Source organism: Pinus tabuliformis, chromosome 8, assembly GCF_031772625.1.
Source record: "Pinus tabuliformis cultivar Carrire ecotype Pingquan chromosome 8, CPIR1, whole genome shotgun sequence".
Taxonomy (NCBI): Eukaryota; Viridiplantae; Streptophyta; class Pinopsida; order Pinales; family Pinaceae; genus Pinus; species Pinus tabuliformis.
In genome coordinates, this window is record NC_142294.1 from 777,606,957 (window position 1) to 777,625,712 (window position 18,756).

At 37.5% G+C, this 18,756-nt stretch overlaps 1 pseudogene; it reads right to left on the reverse strand.

Moving 5' to 3' along the window:
- Positions 1-13,096: 13,096 nt before the first annotated feature.
- Positions 13,097-13,540, reverse strand: LOC149237900 (putative inactive patatin-like protein 9 pseudogene; annotated as a pseudogene).
- Positions 13,541-18,756: the final 5,216 nt, after the last annotated feature.

Genomic DNA, 18,756 nt, shown 5'->3' on the forward strand with positions numbered 1-18,756 from the left:
AGTGCAGAACAGCAAAAGGCAACAGAAGAACGAAATTATCAAACTGCACCTGAAAATTCAGAGGAAAAGGAGGACCATTCTGATAATGTACTGGAACAACAGACCTCAAAACGACAGAAGATGGAATTGCAGGGGGAATTTCGAAAAATTAAACCTCCATATTTCGATGGGGAACAGGAAGAAGCGGCGGAGGCATGGTTAATTAACATGAACAAGTATTTCCAGCTGTATGAGTATGATCATAATCTGAAGGCACGGCTGGCCATCTTCCAGCTACAGGGCAAAGCAACCCTGTGGTGGGAAGAAATTAAGATTGTTAAAGGAGTGAGTGAGCAGATCATAACGTGGGAAAAGTTTCAGAAATACTTCAAGGAGAGATATCTAACCGAGCATTTCTATGATGAGAAAGCACGAGAATTCCATGATTTACGACTAGGACAGCAGTCTATGGATGAGTTCATTAACCGCTTTACTTCCCTGCTTCGCTATGTGCCATATATTAAGGAGGAGAAGGCCAAGGTGCAGAGATTTGTGAGTAGCTTACCTGCCTATATAAGAGAACGAATTGAGTTTGACAATCCTAGAACAATGGATGAGGCTATCCGTAAGGCGAGAATCTGTTACCAACAGAACAAACAAAAAGGAGACATTTCAAATAAAAGATGGAATGAAAGAAGGGGTAACAGAATTGCTGGTAATAACAAAGGGAGTCGTGGTAATGGCAGCAAGGGTGCTGGCAAGGGACAGGTTAGCAGAAATGTAACAAAAAGTACCTTCCGGGCTAAGCCAGCCAGTGAGAGCAGGGTAAGTGAACAACCTGCCAGGTCGGATATTGAGGGGATGACCAGACCTCCAGTCCAATGTTGGGGTTGTGGAGGACCGCACTATGTTAAGAACTGCCCGCAGCGGAAAGGAGTGGACCAGATTTCTCAGATTCACGAAGCATCGACCGTTGGGGAAGTGGCGCGCAGTGTACCAAGGATTAACGCAGCCTTGGATGATCGTCAAGCGGAATACCAGCCGACCATGGTGGAGTTTGAAGGTAAAATTTCAAATCTTTCTATAGCTGTTCTTATTGATCCAGGAGCTACTTTAAGTTATGTTAGCCCAAAGATAGTAGAACAGTGTAAGTTACAATCTGAAAAGTTCAGGAATCCATGGCTGGTACAGCTAGCTACGGGAGCCAAGAGACGAGTCTTGGCAAAAATTAGTAATTGCTCTTTAACCGTAGCAGGACAGCCAATAACAGCAGACCTGAATGTACTCCCATTGGGTTCATACGACATCCTGATTGGTATGGATTGGCTGGAAAAACACTGGTCATTAGTAAATTGCAAGACCAAAACCATCTACTATAAAGATGACCTTGGAAAGCAGCAGGAGTTGCAGGGAATCAAGCACCCCGTACAGATCCGACCCATTACTGCATCCCAGCTAGCTAAATGTCTCAGAAAGAAATGTCAAATTTACGCTATTCAAGTCGGCTATGCAAACCAGAAAGACAAAACATCTGCACTGGACAATATTCCGGTGGTACAGGAATTTGCGGATGTTTTTCCAGAAGAGGTACCGGGGCTGCCCCCTAAAAGGGATATAGATTTTACTATAGAGCTAACACCAGGGGCAGCACCAGTGTCACGGGCACCATACCGAATGAGCGTACCAGAATTAACAGAATTAAAAATGCAACTGCAAGAGCTGTTGGATAAGAATTATATCCGCCCCAGCGTATCACCATGGGGAGCTCCAGTATTATTTGTTAAAAAGAAAGATGGAACTCTCCGTATGTGCATAGACTATCGTCAGCTGAACAAGCTCACGATCAAAAATAAATATCCCTTGCCTCGGATTGATGAACTCTTTGATCAAGTGAAGGGGGCAAAAGTGTTCTCTAAGATCGATTTGCGATCTGGTTATCATCAGATCAGGATTAAAGAAGAGGACATTGCCAAAACCGCTTTTAGAACACGCTACGGGCACTACGAATTTGTGGTGTTGCCTTTTGGTTTGACCAATGCACCTGCCACCTTTATGTGTTTGATGAACAGCGTGTTTCACAGGTTTTTGGACAAATTCGTGCTGATATTTATCGATGATATTCTGATATATTCTCGTTCCCAGGAAGAACACGAGGAGCACCTTAGGGTGGTGCTGCAAACTCTCCGAGAACACCAGCTATACGCTAAATTTAGTAAGTGTGACTTCTTCAAGGAAGAAATCCAATATTTAGGCCATGTAATTACCAAAGAAGGGATTGCAGTGGACCCTGAGAAGATAAAGACTATCATGGAATGGCCCATCCCCAAGGATGTAGCTGATATCAGGTCCTTTATGGGACTAGCTGGCTATTATAGAAGGTTTGTGGAAGGTTTCTCGAGGATAGCATACCCTATCACTTCCTTACAGAAAAAAGGGAAGGTATTTAAGTGGACACCAGAGTGTCAGCAGAGCTTTGAACGGTTGAAACATTTACTCACCACCGCACCCATTTTGAGTATAGCTGATCCTAATAAGGATTACGTGGTATGTACTGATGCAAGTAAGGAGGGTGTGGGAGGAGTATTGATGCAGGAAGGGAAAGTAATTGCGTATGAATCGAGAAAACTAAAAGATCATGAGCAGAAATACTCTGCTTACGACTTAGAGTTAACAGTTGTTATTCATGCGCTGAAAATGTGGCGACATTATCTCCTGGGGAGAAGATTTCTGTTATTAACGGATCATCACAGCTTGACAAATTACTTCAGCCAACCTACCCTGAATGCAAGACAAGGTCGTTGGGCAGATTTCCTAAGTGGATTTGATTTCGAGATTAAACACTTAAAAGGTAAAGAGAACCGGGTGGCTGATGCATTAAGTCGAAAGGTGCAGTGCTTGTGTGAACTTTCGATCAGCAGGTGGCGGAGTTCTCTGTTTGAGCAAATAAAAACAGCAGCAAATCAAGATGCTGAATACCAACAAATAAAACAGCAGGTACAACAATCAGTTAATGGAAAAGTACAGCAAGGTTATACATTAGATGGTGCCGGAATGCTGTATTTTAATAAAAGACTGTATGTACCTGACCAGAATGACCTTAAGAATCTGATTTTGGACGAATTCCACATTAGCCACTACACTGGCCACCCAGGATACCAAAAGATGGTCACTGCACTTAGGAAAGAATATTATTGGCCAGGAATGAAGAAGAATGTAGCTGAGTATTTGGCGCGGTGCTTGGAGTGCCAGCAGATTAAAGCAGAACATTTGCATCCGGCCGGGCTGTTACAACCTTTGCCTATTCCGGAGTGGAAATGGGAAACCATTTCCATGGATTTTATAACCGGTTTGCCACGGACAAAGAAAAACAATGATTCCATTATGGTGGTGGTTGATAAGTTGAGTAAGGCGGCACACTTCATACCCGTGCAGTCCACTTATAAGGCTGTGCAAATTGCTCACCTCTTCATGCAGAATGTGTTCAGACTGCATGGACTGCCGAAAATAATCATATCAGATCGTGATGTAAAGTTCACGTCCACTTTTTGGAGAACGTTGTTTGCTGAGTTAGGAACACAGCTGAACTTTAGCACGGCCTATCACCCGCAGACCGATGGTCAAACCGAACGAGTGAATCAGGTGGTGGAAGATATGTTGAGGGCATATGTGATGCTGAAACCAAACCAATGGGAAGAGTATTTACACCTGGTTGAATTCGCATATAATAATGGATATCATACGTCGACACAGCTAAGCCCCTTTGAGGTCTTGTATGGGCGAAAATGCCGCACACCCTCAAGTTGGGGTGGACCTGAGGATAAGCTGAGTTTGGGTCCGGAAATGCTTAAAGAAATGGAAGACATGGTGAAAAGAGTGCGTGCCAATTTAAAGGCTGCGCAGGACAGACAGAAAAGTTTTGCGGACCGAAGAAGAAGATTCAAAGAATATCAGGTTGGTGACCATGTGTTTGTGAGGATCCAAGCCAGAAGAAGCACACTGCAATGGAGTGGGTGCGCCAAGCTGGCTCCTCGGTACTTTGGCCCTTTTCAGATCTTGGCAAGAGTGGGGCCGGTGGCTTACCAACTCGCCCTGCCAAGTCATATTAAGATTCACAATGTTTTCCACGTTTCTGTTCTAAAAAAATATGTATACGATCCTAAACATGTGATCAGATGGCAAGATGTTCGGGTAAGAATTAATCCGGTTGTTTTGATTATGCAGATATGCTCAACAGAAACTGACTGAAGGTGTTGATTGTCTGCAGGTCGAACCGGAAGGCGAGGTTCTGGTCGAACCACAGAGCATTCTCGACCGGAGAGAAGTGCGGCTGCGGAAGCGAGTTATTACCCAAGTTAAAGTGTTGTGGCAGCACTACGGGCCTGAGGAGGCTACTTGGGAAGACGAAGAACTTATTAGAAAAGTCTACCCGGACTTATTTAAGGGAAATAGACATCGGGACGATGTCCAATCCCAGGAGGGGGAGATGTGATGACCCCGGAAAAAAATGTAAATGTGGAAATGTTACTGTGGTAAGAAACTGATGTGTAGTTGTTGTTCATTTATTGTTTTAAAAAAAAAAAAACTAAAATGACATTATCTTATTGATGAAATTAAATATATTGGAAATTTATATTTTTGAAATGCTGGCAGCCTCTTAGTGAGGGATTTTTAAAGAAAAGAAATCAGTTATGAAACTGAAGAAACTACCCTTTCACACGGGAAAAGTCCTGGAAGGGAAAACCCCTGGGGCTGTTGGGACAGACAGGGAGGAATTCCAAAGAAAGGGAAGAAAACGAGAAAACGGGTTAAGTCTGGTAAGGACCAGATAACCCAAGCACTGAGTGCATGAATCTTGTTGAGGGCTGTAGGCCTGCAAGATAGCTCGGGGGGAGAATCCAACGTGATGATGGATCTCAAGGTTGGGTGGTCAAGAGCAAACATGAAATGCAGGTGAACTTCTGGAGCATCAATTCCTGTAACTGGCAGACCAGGTACGAGTCTATCACAAAGATTAACTAAAAATAAACTGTATACAGAGTGGTATGGATAGAAGAGATAGCCTGAGTCTGAGTCTCTTTAACGGTTAAATGCTTAAGAGAATTAAGACAGTAGAATATCTGTGAATAAAAGGCAGTACGACATAGATTAAATAAATATCTAGAAACTAGCTGTTAGAAATGGTAAATGTTGGGGACTATCTGTTGTAATCGAGCAGCAATATATATATATATAAGCACGAAGATACCAAATGCGGTCCTGAGAGGCCAATAGAAGTTCGTTCAGAACATTAGAAGGTTATATAGAACAGTACAGTATAACTAGTATCTAAAAGGCTTAGCGCCCAGCTAGAACGAAAAGAGCAGTTGAGAGATACATTATTTATACCAATGCCGTGAATCTTAAACAATGAAACCAGTAATATAAATTATACATCAAACCCCTGCATCGAGGGTTCAGATGCTAGATTCGTATCATGTACCATGCATTACAACGATTCACAGAATGTATCGTTCTACGCTATGCCAGGGATTAATCCGGCTAAGGCGCACAAAGAAACAATTACAAACACCACTGAAGCTGAACAATATACCATATCAGAGCGAAACACCTAGCCGTGGGTAAATGGCCGCATACCTCACTGTAGGTACAAACAAACATGGTGAAGCAAAATATTTACATTTACCATATTAATAACACCCTATATCAGATTAGTTCAATTCTGTAACTATGGGAAATAATAAACCATATCACTGTAAGCAAGAATAATGGCATATTAGAGCAGAAGTCGACCATTAATAACAAACTCAACCGACTGTAGGAAAAGAAGTATCATATTCACAGTATACGGGAAAAAGAATATTAAACGGAACTATATGATTAACCATTAGCATATAAAGCGAAACAATGCATTGTAAGTGTCCGGAGGACTGGTAAATATATTACAGCTCTTCAAAAGGCAAAGATGACGGTCTGAATGTAACTCTTAAACATTATATTAATATGAGAAACAAAAGGGCGAATGTTTAATCGCCAAAATTAAACCCAGTTCAGGCTTGGAGGCCGAGAATCCACTATTCAAATGTATATACAACGACCGGGCATATAATGCCAGAAACTGCATTTAAACAATAGCATTAATAAACCAAAACGTTGCATAGGTTCCAGCATAGAATGGACGACCGCAAACCATAACCCAGAGGTATGGATCGATTGCAGAAACCCTGAAGACAAGTGAAAATGAGCGCCATGAGGGACTCCTCTGGCCAAAAATTCTATACAACACTCATATGAGTAGAACCCTTTACCACTCAGAGTGAACCCCAAGTTCCGCTTCCGAATAAGAGATGGTAACATACCTGAGAATACAATGGGACGGCAGTGTCATTCCGCGAACAGTAGGAGGGCTGTAGCCGTGACCCGTCTGTACACCGGCAGACACACCGGAAGTTAGCACATGAACATATTAAGTTAAACAGTCAAACCCTGAGTAGAAATAAACGCACAGTATACATCTAAACAACCGTAGAGTAAAACAGGGATGTGCGGCAGGCGACAATTACAAGCCTATACCTGATCAACCGTGGATGCAGAACCTCATCACTCGGGCAGAGGAGGAACCGGCCGAGCAATGGAGGATTCGGCGCCGCGAGACTGTCTCGCATACCCAAATGAACCAAAAAGAGTGACCCGATGGAATATGAACAAACCCTCCAAACCCTTGAATGCGTTTGAGCCCTTGGATGTGGGTAGCAAATCCCCACCGTTGAATCGAGCGGGAGTCTTGGGCGCGAAGATCAACAGTGTGGCACCCGAGGAATCACATGGCCTCACAGCTGCGCCAGGCCACCTGGCAAGAGTTGGTGTGAGCCATTAAACTTTCGTCATCCACCTGGCGCCGGAGCAGGGTCCGGACAAACTTTCCGGCGGACGAACCGATCACATTGAGCTTTGACTTATGCATTAATTTCCAAAGCCACATATACGTAACAGGTATAGTGTCATGACAAGGGTTAGACATGTATGGTATTAAGCTCCATGCATATAGAGTATGTTCGTGTATAAACTAAGAAATAACTCAATTTATATATGTGTATTCATGTTTGGATAGGAGGGTGGCGGTAAAGTTTAAATAAACCATAACATTTTTATTTTACATATTTATTTTATGTAGACTTTTGTTGGGAACATGACACAAATCATCTCTTTCTCATGATCTTTCCACTTGAATTTATCTCCCCATCTGCTCCCTCTCCTTCTCTCATAATAATAAAAAACTTACAATATCAAATACATATTAAATTATAATAATAGTAAATTATAATATAAAAAAGAAACCGTATTCCAAAAACAAATCAAAAAAATCTTTAATTTTTTTATAATGGAATAAAATAATTAATAACATATATGTATGTATGTATGTATGTATGTATGTATATATATATATATATATATATATATATATATATATATATATATATATATATATATATATATATATATATATATATATATATATATATATATATTCCACTCCAGATCGATTCAAAGTGGATAAGTGAGAATTATTTACGCATCTGCTACTATTCATCTATATAGCTCTTTTCTATGTATTCATGGGTGTACTCTAGTTTAATGTATCTAGGGTTTTGTGGTGCATAAAGTGCTTTACTCACAATTACTATGTTTATACACAGTTTTTGTTAGTTGTATTTAGGCCTTTTACTCCATTTTCCCATTACAAAGGTTCAGTATTACATAAATTAAATAGAACATTATTATTTTAATCACGGGTAACAATTTCTATCACCTATTTAATTTATATAACTATGCTAATTATTATGAGTAATCCTATTTTATCATCCACCTTGCTGCCAACTCCTCCACAATTTCTTGATTGTGCTACATTCTCTTTGTCTTCACCATTAATTTGATGTTCATAACCCTTGCATTATGCACGTTTACGCTAATGAATAATGTTTATAGTACTCTTATTAATAATTTTTTTGTTCAAATACATACCATTATGTTGTTTGATTGTGCTACATTCTCTTTGTCTTCATCATTAATTTGATGTTCATAACCTTTGCATTATGGGCATTTACATTCATCCTAAGGAATAATTTTTATATTATTCTTATTCCTAGTTTTTTTGTTCAAATAAATATCATTTTGTTGTTGTCAACCCTAGTTTATTTATAATAACTAAAAATTAGTTATTTAAAACATTTATTTTATTTTATTTTAACTTTTTAATTTATCATTTAAAATATAAATACTTTATATGAAAAAAATAATTGAGTGGTAAATTTTTAATATATTTTATCTGTAAATTTTGTTATAATAGCTTCTTTTTTTCTCAGAATGTAATATTTATAAATAAATCATAATATTAGAATCTTATTCCATGGAAGATTGAGACTTACTAGTGCAATTTAAAAAAGATTTATGATTATTTCAATTTTCAGTGTAATATACTTTGATTCATATATTTTATTAATATATTTTTATCTATATATTATATTTTATTAATATATTTCTATCTATATATTTTATTTTATTTTATTTTTGTATCTTTTTTCAGCATTGATTAGTTATTTTATGTTTTGGATTTTTTCGATTGAATTTGAGCAAACAATTTTTGGTAATTTTTTGTTATTTGAAATATGTTTTTGAATGCATCAATTACTAGGGTGTAAATTTGATGGGAACTACCACCTGTCAAGTAAATTCTTGATCATGGGTTCCCTTTTAAAAGTGTCCTTCACATGGCTTTTCATTTTTATTTTTACCTGTCATTTAAATACCATGTATTAATTTGTTTTTGTTAGCAAGCTCAATTAACTTCCATGGAATATTCTAGAATATTCATAGTAGTTTACACAAATCAATGGTTGAGATTTATCTCAAAAGTAGTTATTCTCTTTTAACCATTTTAATTAAATTGATTAAATAAAAAAATGTCATATGAAGTGAGTTGTGATTTTTGGCACATGTAGTATTGATAAGGCATGGTATTGTCCAATCGGTTTCTAACAAAGTCTATTTATAGATTAAGATTCTCCAATGGTAAGTCTCCATTATTAAGAATCTTATTCCATGTTTTTTTAAATGTATGTATGTTTAACATATATATTAAAGTATTTTTGTAAATAATAATAATATTTAAATTAATGATAATTTCTTTAGTTTTTATTATTTTTTTACTTTAGCAACATGAGATGCATATGAAATATTTTTTCTGATTCTTACTATGGATTGTTACAAATATGATTTTACCATCCATCTCTCTTTCTCTATCTCTTGCATGATCTCTCTCTCAACTTCTCTCCCCACTCTCTCCCAATTCATCTCTATCTCATCATCCTTCCCCTTAAATTTATCTCCCCATCTCCTCCCTCTCCTTCTCTCTTTATCCCCCCACCTCTCCCTCTCTCTCCTCCCTTCCTCACTCTATCCTTTTCTCTCAATCCTTCCATCGCTCTCTCCCCCTTCTCTTCTACATGGTCTCGATATCTTTCTCTACCCACACATTCTCTCAGTATCCCCCTCTTATTCTCTCTCTCTATCTCCCATGCCCTATCTCTCAAACTGTCCCTATTTTCCCCATATATCTCTCTCTCTCTTTCTCAAACCATCCATATTTTCCCTCACTCCCCCTCAAGCCACCACTATTTTCCCATCACTCCCTCTCTCTTTGTAGCTCTACCCCTTTTCCATGTACATACTGTCTCACACACTCTCATGCTATTCCCTAATCCCTCTCTCCTCTCCCTCTCTCTCTCATGCTCCCTTTCTTTCTCTTCACTGCCATGCTCCCTCTCTCTCTCCGCCCCCATCCCTTGCACTATCCCTCAAACCGCCACATTTCCCCCCTCTCATTCTACCCCCACCTCTCTCTCTCTCTCTCATGCCCTCTCTTTCTGCATCATTGTTTCCCTCCCTCACTCTCTCGTCCTCCCTATATCCCTCCCTCTCTCTATTTCTCTTTGTCCCTCTACTCTTTGATCACTCTCCCCTCTAACTCGCACCCCTGTCCCTTCCCCTCTCTCTTGCTCGCGGCCCCCGTTATCCTCTCTCTCTCTCATGCAACATCCCTCTCTCTCTCTCTGCCCCAAATTGAGCTTCCACTCCCTGTCCCTATCTCTCTTTTCCTACTGCTCTCTTTCCCTCTCCCCCCAACCTTATACTCACATTCTCTCTCCCCTTCTCACTCTCACCCTCCCTCTCTCTTCTGCCCCCCCCCACTTTTATCTCTCCCCCCTTCCCTCCATCCCTGCCTCCTCCACCTCCCCATCCCCCCGACCTCTTCCTTTATTTCCTCCTCTGGTTCCCCATCCATCCCCACCCCTTCCTCTGCCTCTTCCCCCTCCGTCTCTTCTGCATATTCCCCCTCCTCCCCCTCCTCCTTCTCCTCCTCCTCAACTACATCCTCCCCCTCAACCTTCTCCTCTCTCCCTTCACCCTCCCTTCCTCCCCCACCTCTACCTCTACATCTCCCCCCTCCTCCACCTCTACCTCTCCCCCCGCCGTCCTCTTCTTCCCTCCCCTGCTGCCTACTTCTCCTTCCCCTCCTCTCCCTCTCCCTCACCCTCTTCCTTCTCCAAATCATCCCCTTCAACCTCTTCCTCCTCCCTATCATTCACCTCTGCCTTTTCCCCCTTCTCTCCTGCTACCTCCCCCTCGTCTCGCCCCCCTCCTCCCCTCCTGCCCCGCTTCCAACTTCACCCCTCCTCCTCCCCTTGTCCCCCACCTCCTCCTTCACCTCCTCCCTTCCTCCCCCACCTCCTCCTACCTCCCTCCTTGCCCTCCCTCTTCTCCATTTGCCATCTCCCTCACCCCTTATTCCTCCTCCCCCTCCTCTCTTGCTGCCTCCACATCCTCCTCTACCCCCCTTCCCCCCAAACCTTAGCCTTGTTGCCCTCTGCATCTTCCGCCTCTTCCCCCTCCTCCTCCTCCTCTTCCCCCTCCTCCTCCTCTCTCTGCTTCTCCTCTTACTCTACCTCCTCCACCTCCGCTCCCTTCGCCTCCCTCTTCCTCCACCCCTTCCACCTCCTCTCCCTCACTTTTCCTCCTCCCCCGCCTCTCCCTTTGCCTCTCCCCCTTCCTCCTCCACCTCCCCCTTTTCCTCCTCCTCCTCCCCCTCCACCTCTTCACCCTCCTCTCTCGCTGCCTCCCACTCCTCCTCCCCTTCCTCTGCCTCCTCCTCTGCCTCTTCCTCCTTAGCTTCCTCCCTCGCTTCTGCCTCCTCCTCCTGTGCCTCCTCCCCCTTGGCCTCCTCTGCCCCTCAACCTCTGCCTATTTCCTCCTCCTCCTCCACCTCATCCTCCTAAGAAAACATAAATAATAATAATAATAATAATAATAATAATAATTACATATCATTTCATTCTCTTTATTTATACTAGTTAGGATACTTACATATTTTCATATTATTTTACAGTGAATGATAATTCAGTTATCAATACTTGAATGTTAATCCAACAAATAATCTACATAAAAAAATGCAATATAAATAAGTAATTATGTGTTCTCAAATGAAATTTCAAATAGCTTCCTCGACATTGGAGCAAATCACGTTAGGGTGGCCCAGACACAAATTTACAAAAAACAGTCTATGTATCACCAATACCTTCCCAGTTAAGATGTATTTCTAATCTAATTAGAATTGATCACCATTATACCAGAACAGATCGGTCTTTTGAAATTGTAACCATTCAGCTTTTCTTGTTATTTGTGTTTAAATCTCAAAAGAAAATTTAATTGCCTTGCGATGGGTGAGGAGACGAATATTGATATGAAGTGTGTGAACAAAAGTATAATGGGGCAGTAAAAGTATAAATAAATGCTATCCATAATTGCAGAAAAATAATTATAAACAAGACTTTGAAACAAGTGCTCAACATTTCAAATGTAAGAACAAAATTATCCATAAATGCTATTTGTAGATGCAGAAGGAATTATCCATAAATGTTATCTGACACAACAAGGAATAACAAGGAATAATAGAGAGAAGATGTCCTTGCAGGGTAGAGAACCATTGTACGTCCTCCTCACATATTGAATTTCGTACACTGAGATTTATGTATATTTATTAGCTCACGATGTACAAGAAGATTTAACTTCCAGTATTACGGAGAGAATTAGTCGAAGTTAAGTGAGTTTATTTGTACGAAAATATTTATACACTCAAGCTATAAAGCAAAGGAAAATATTTGTCTTACAAGATTTGATATGGCTGATATATGTATTACAATAATAATTTGAAATGTAGCTTAATAATATTACAGATCTTGTAATTAGCTTTGAAATCTATAAAATCAGATTTAATAAATAGTCAAAAATTGTAATTAGGTTGCATAGTAGAGGAGAGTTAAATTAGGAATAATTGTGTTGGGAGTCAATCAACTCATGAAATAGTCCGATTAAGTTGATAGAAATAAAAACAACTTTTAATTCCACAAGCAAAAATAAAGCAGTTAAACGTGATGGATTGATTAAACTAGCATGAAACCAATAAAAATTTAATTGAAGAAGGATACAAAATGATAAGTACCTTAAAACTGATTAAACTGCAAAGTAGTTCAATTATTAAACTAGATTAAACCAGATTCATCGCAAATTCATGCTGCCATTGTGGGGAAAATATTGAATGAGAATGGAAAGTATTACATACGTGTAGCTCCAATTTTTCTGGTGAAAGATGTTGAAAGATTTATATCATACTATAGTCTTGTTTCTCCTTTTTTCCATTGAGCTCATCAGAGAAATCAACATTAACATCCTCTTGCAACGTAGGATGACATGAACACGGTACCAAGAAATGAACACGCAATCAAATTGATAGAAAATAATGATATATAGATGGAATTCGATGCCATATAAATGGAATTCAATGTCGCAGAGCATAAAATGATACCATATAAATGGAATTCGATGCCATCCACACATAAGGTCATTGATAAACATACATGAGTTGCTTTATAAATTACCTGCAATCTTACATAGTTTTGTGGACTGTCACCAAAAGCCACGCTGATTGCATGATCCACAATATCTGAAATTCCTTCACTCACAATATTCATAATCGGCCTTGCCCATTCCACTATTCCCCACATTTTTATTGACAATCAATTGCTCCCGCTCCAAGGGACAACACCAAGGTATCATCCACCCCATTAACAGACGCAAAGTCAACCTTATTATTCAACACATGAGTAATGGCCGCTACTGTGGGATTGTTCATCACACACCCTCCATCTATTCCCATAATTGTTGTTTGCCCATCCACGGACTTAATGGGAATAGGCATCTCAAATACCGGAGAGCACATGGTCGCATGACAGACTTCCCACATACTGCAAGTGTAATTCTTCATGTGCTTTGCACTTCCCTCTGCGAACAAGAATGGTGAACCGCTGCATAAATCGTCGCAGGGTATCAGAATCGGGTTCACTGTGTCTCTCAATGTTAATGGTCGCCCATTGCTACTTCTGAATATCCACCGCAAATTGATGCAGCCGCTGCCTTGAGCCTCAGGATTAACCTGCCCAGCAACCCACATGATGACGGCGTTTTAGTATTAACATGTGTTTCCCCTTTTGTATAATGAAATCCATCATCTCTTGGGCCATGTAAAGAGCTCTGCCGTTTTCACCCTTTGCAAATAAGGCACTCCTCTCCCACTTCCTTCAACGGCTATATTCCCTTCCAAGGCCCTTCGAAAGTTTCATCGACTCCAAGGTTTCATGGTTTCCATTATATAAATGCAAGTGGCCATTATCAGAGTGCAACTCGGAGTTTTCATAGTTTCCCTAATATAAAAGCAAATGGCAATTATTCAAGTTCGATAAATTGCTTTCTTGTAATATGCTGCTTTTGTCAGAGAATATGCTTTTGTGCGAATATGCCTATAACAAACTCCACGGTAATGGAATATGTCAGAGATTATAACAAACTACACGCACCCATGTGTTTGAACTTTGGATGTTATCCAAGCGCCCACTACTCTCGTTACCTGTCACATAGGGCAACCACTACTTGCGCATGTGCGTTTAAATTCGTTTCAACGGTTCCATAATACAATATAATACTTATCGTAACGATTCCATGTAGCGAAGTAAAATTATCTTACGATTTCATTTTCCGGTGCAGAGATGCGTTGCTTGTGAACAAGATCAAATGTTGTGTACCAAAATTTCTCCCAGAAATATAGACACGCAAGAGTATGATAAAATTTGGATTGGCACGCAGTGTATGTAATAACACTGAAGCAGCAAAAGATATAATTAAAGGAAGCGTTATACTTATTAATACTAAAACAGAAGTTAAAAAATATCGGCTTAGCTTTTGCTTCAAAATCTCTCTATTAGCTTTTGTGTGTTAATATCAACCGCTTTGTTCCATATTATACCATAGTTTGCATCGAAGAAATTTTGTCGTTATAGAGTTTGACAGCGATGAATGGATGTCTGTTTCAATCCAAAAGAAAATCAAACCACATAAAAACATAAATAAAGAAAGTATCATATGCAAAGTTCTGGCAAGTCAACTAACATGATGTATTTCTTTTATGAATATACATTTTGTCTAAATAGAACATAAATAAAGAATGCAATATATGCAAAGGTCGCGCACATTATCTATTTTTTCCGGTGAATATATATTTAATACACCTCGATCTTGATGAATTCTTTGTTCCTTATAATCTGTGTGTATGATTTGAATATCTTTATTTTGACTGATATTCTATGAGTAAGGTAGATATTTGACAATTATTTTTAGGTATGGTTTATTTTTAAATGAAATGATAAAATTAATTTTTATTTTATTATTAAAAATATTCAAAAATATGTTTTATGTTAATTATAATTATAATTAAAAGTTAATATTTCCAATAATAAAAATTAAAAATATTAATTTAGTAATAATATGAATTCTTAGTTTGTAATTTTTTAAATATTTAAAACATATATTTTAGTATATAATTTTTTTTTACGAAGTTGAAATTTAAAATATTATTATACTCATTACAAAAGCCACTACATTATAAAAATGAAAATACGAAATGCTCAAATAAAATTATTATGTTGTAAATACTTATTTTAATAAGAATATATTTTATTTAAAAAACAAATCAAAATATAATAAAGCTATAAAAAAAAACCATAAATAACAATATGAGAAAATGAAGAAAGAACTAAAACCTATTGGCTATAATCAACCAACTTCAGAAAATGCAAAAAGAGAAAAGATTATAAAAACCTTTTAAGTAGACCATATACAACCCCTACAATAACTTATGTGTGTGGGTTAACACATTTTTTAAGGTTGTAACAAGTATGCATTTATGTATTTATATTTAGATGAAGCCATTCTTCTGAGCTTTAGTTAAGCCTAGAATCTAGCTTTAAGTCTAAGTATTCCTTCATTCTCTGCAACTATGCTTACTTGGTAAGGGATGGATTTGTAAATCGATAGAAACGAAGATTTGAAACTTAAATTTCTTGGAATGTAGAGGTGCCCTTTAGTTTCTTCTCACAATATATTTAGACAAGTCTCCTCTTCAACTATGCTTACTTGGTAAGGGATGGATTTGTAAATCGATAGAAATGAAGATTTGAAACTTAAATTTCTTGGAATGTCAAGGTGCCTTTTAGTTTCTTTTCACAATATATTTAGACAAGTCTCCTCTTTATTGATAATCTGAAGTAATATTGCCATTAAGCTAAGAGGTTAGTTTAGTAGAGAGGCTTATTCTAAAGCCCTGTATGAGGGGGATTTGTAAGTTTGCTTGTTCGTTGGTCTCTTTTAAAATAAAATTTAAAATTTAGAATTATGTTTTAAAGAGAAAAATAATGTAGCCTATCATAAAAATAAATGAATAGAAGTAAAAAAATATATGAGTAACATTTTTAAATCTTTTACTTTTCAAAAATATTTCAGCAAGAGATTTAAATAAACTATTTGAAGATCTATCTCAAGTAGATTATGTGGATATGAACTTCATATATATTTATATATAGAAATATATTTTCTAAAATAAACCATTCTAATGTTGTATATAAACAAAATATTCAATGTGGGTTATCAATAAAATATTTTAACGAGAATTAATATGGACATATACTTAAAAATATATTTAATAATAAAAACTACTTTAATTTGCTCGACAAAATGTCTAGATGTACATGTGATGTATATATAAAAATGTTTATTTGTTCCTATATGTATACTCTATTTATCTTTCAAAAATACAATTTAAACACTAAGCAAACCCATTGTATTTTACACTATAGAAAAGTTTGCACATGAAATTTGATCTTTCTCTACACATGTTAGATGTGTGCTTAAAGATGGCTCTATGCTGGTAGATAGCTTACATTTTTTTATTATATTATGTCTAGAAAATTACCATGTACTATTGTTCTTTCAGGATATTAGGGCCTTGCATAATAAGATTTTTGAGCTAGCATATCTCAACTTTGCCCATAGATCTCTATGGATTGATTCCCATGGAGAAAACCATGAATTTATAGTTAGACCAGTCCATTGTCAGATTAAAGTTTGCTCACAATTATGGAACCCTTAACTTTTTCTTCCTCTTGTGATTTTGACAAAATACCGAAGACTATATAGGATTTATACTTTGTTTCAATATATCATTAATAACTTAAAATTAGAAAAATAAAAAAAATGAGGATTTCTTTAACATGCTCCCCTTTTATTTATAAAAATAAAACAAAATTGGGGTTATGTATTCTTTATATTTACATAAATTAGTAAATTTATTTCATATTTTATTATTAAATAAATTCATAACTATATTCTATGTAAAATTGAATGAATATAATATGTAAAAGGAAATTAGAAATGAAAAATTATAAAACAAGAAGATCAAAATTATTAAGCTAGTAATAAAATGAAAGATTGAAACAGATGTTGGAGAAATCTAGTAATAAAATGAAAGACTGAAAGAGATGTTGGAGAGAAGGGGGGGCGGCGGGGGGCAGGGCGAATGAGAGAAAGGAGGAGAGCGAAAAAGAGAGGGAGAGGGACAGCCATATATATATATATATATATATAGAGAGAGAGAGAGAGAGAGAGAGAGAGAGACATAGAGAAAGGTTTCGAGAGAGAGGGAAAGATAAAGAGAGAGAGAGAGGGAAGAAAGAGAGGGAAATATTGAAAGAGAGATAGAGATATATAGTGGGGGATAGAGAGAGAGACGAAGACAGAGAGAGTGAGAGACTAAGAAAGAGAAAAAGAGAGAGGGAGAGGGAGAGTGAGGGAGAGAGTAAGAGTTGGAGTTAGAGAGAGAACATGTATAGAGAGAGTAGGATGGAGGGAGGGAGAAAGAGTGGTGTAAGAGAGAGAGAGAGAGAGAGAGAGAGAGAGAGAGAGAGAGAACAAGTGGGAAGGGATAAATTTAGTAAGAGAGAGATTGAAAGAGTGAGAGAGAGTGATAGATAGAGAGAGGAGATAAGGTGAGAGAGAGAGGTAGAGAATGAGCAAGAAATAGAGAAAGAGAGACAGAGAGATAAATGGCGAGTGGTAGGGTAAGAGAGTGGAGGGGAGAGGAAAGGAGAGAGGGAGTGAGAAAGAGAGAGGGAGAGAGAGAAAGGAAGAGGAAGAGTGAGAGGGTAAGATGTTTACAGAGAGGGAGTGAGAAGGATACAATGTCAAAGAGAGAGTGAGAGAGAGAAATATTGTGAGACAATGAGAGAAAGAGATAGAAAGAGAAAGAGAAAGAGGGAGAGGGAGGGAGGGATAAAATATGAGAGAGTGATAAAAAGACATGTAGGGAGATAGGGAGGGTAAGAGAGATTATGATAGAGTTGGGGAGAGAGATGGAAGGAAAGGGGAATTCAACAACAGAGAGAGAGAGGGATGAAGGGACAGAATTAGGAAGGGATTAATTGGCCTCATCAATTTTCCTTATCAATATATTCATACAAGCATTTCATTCATTTATTATTTTTATTAATATTCTCATTTGTGTTTATCAAAAAATGTATTTCTTGAGCTAGCATCTGTCATTTTTGCCAATGAATATTTATCGCTTGACTTCCATTAAGAGAACCATGAATTCATGCTCATATCTTTCCAACTTAATGTTAAAGTTTGTATTCGTTTACGCTTCAAATTTTTAGTTGATTTTCACTTAGAATTTTCATAAAAAAAGAACAGGACAAGGGAGTTGTAATTTTTTTGGATCCATTATTAAACATTTTAGATGAGAAGAAAAAAATATGTGGTTAGATTTGATTCATTAGTCTTTAAATGGAAATCGTGTGGCTTTTTTTCATCACGAGTGATTTTATTTTCATAGCATGTATGTGTCTAATAGGAAATACACCTATATTAAATATTTTTGTTTTAATTTGTTTAAATAGATCATTAATAATTTCTAAATAGAAAAGGAGAAATAGTGTTTTAATTAATTTATTTGTTTATAAATAATGTTGTTTTCAATTTCACTTCGTTTGAGAAACATGATCCTCTTGGTGGATATATATATTTATTATAATTTCATTTTATAATTTTATTCAATGTAATTTGATCTACTTAATGTAAATTTATGTAGTTGAATAAGTCTAAGTATTTGGTAGAGGAATGACGTGACTTAGTTAATGACTCTCTAGGTCATTGATATACCTATACACCATGAAATGCCTACAGTGTGTGGCTTTTCTTAGAAATTTGTTTATTTTAAATTAGGGTATCATTTTGTTTACTTTCTTTAAATTTATCTCGCTGAGCACTTGTCAGTCTATGGAG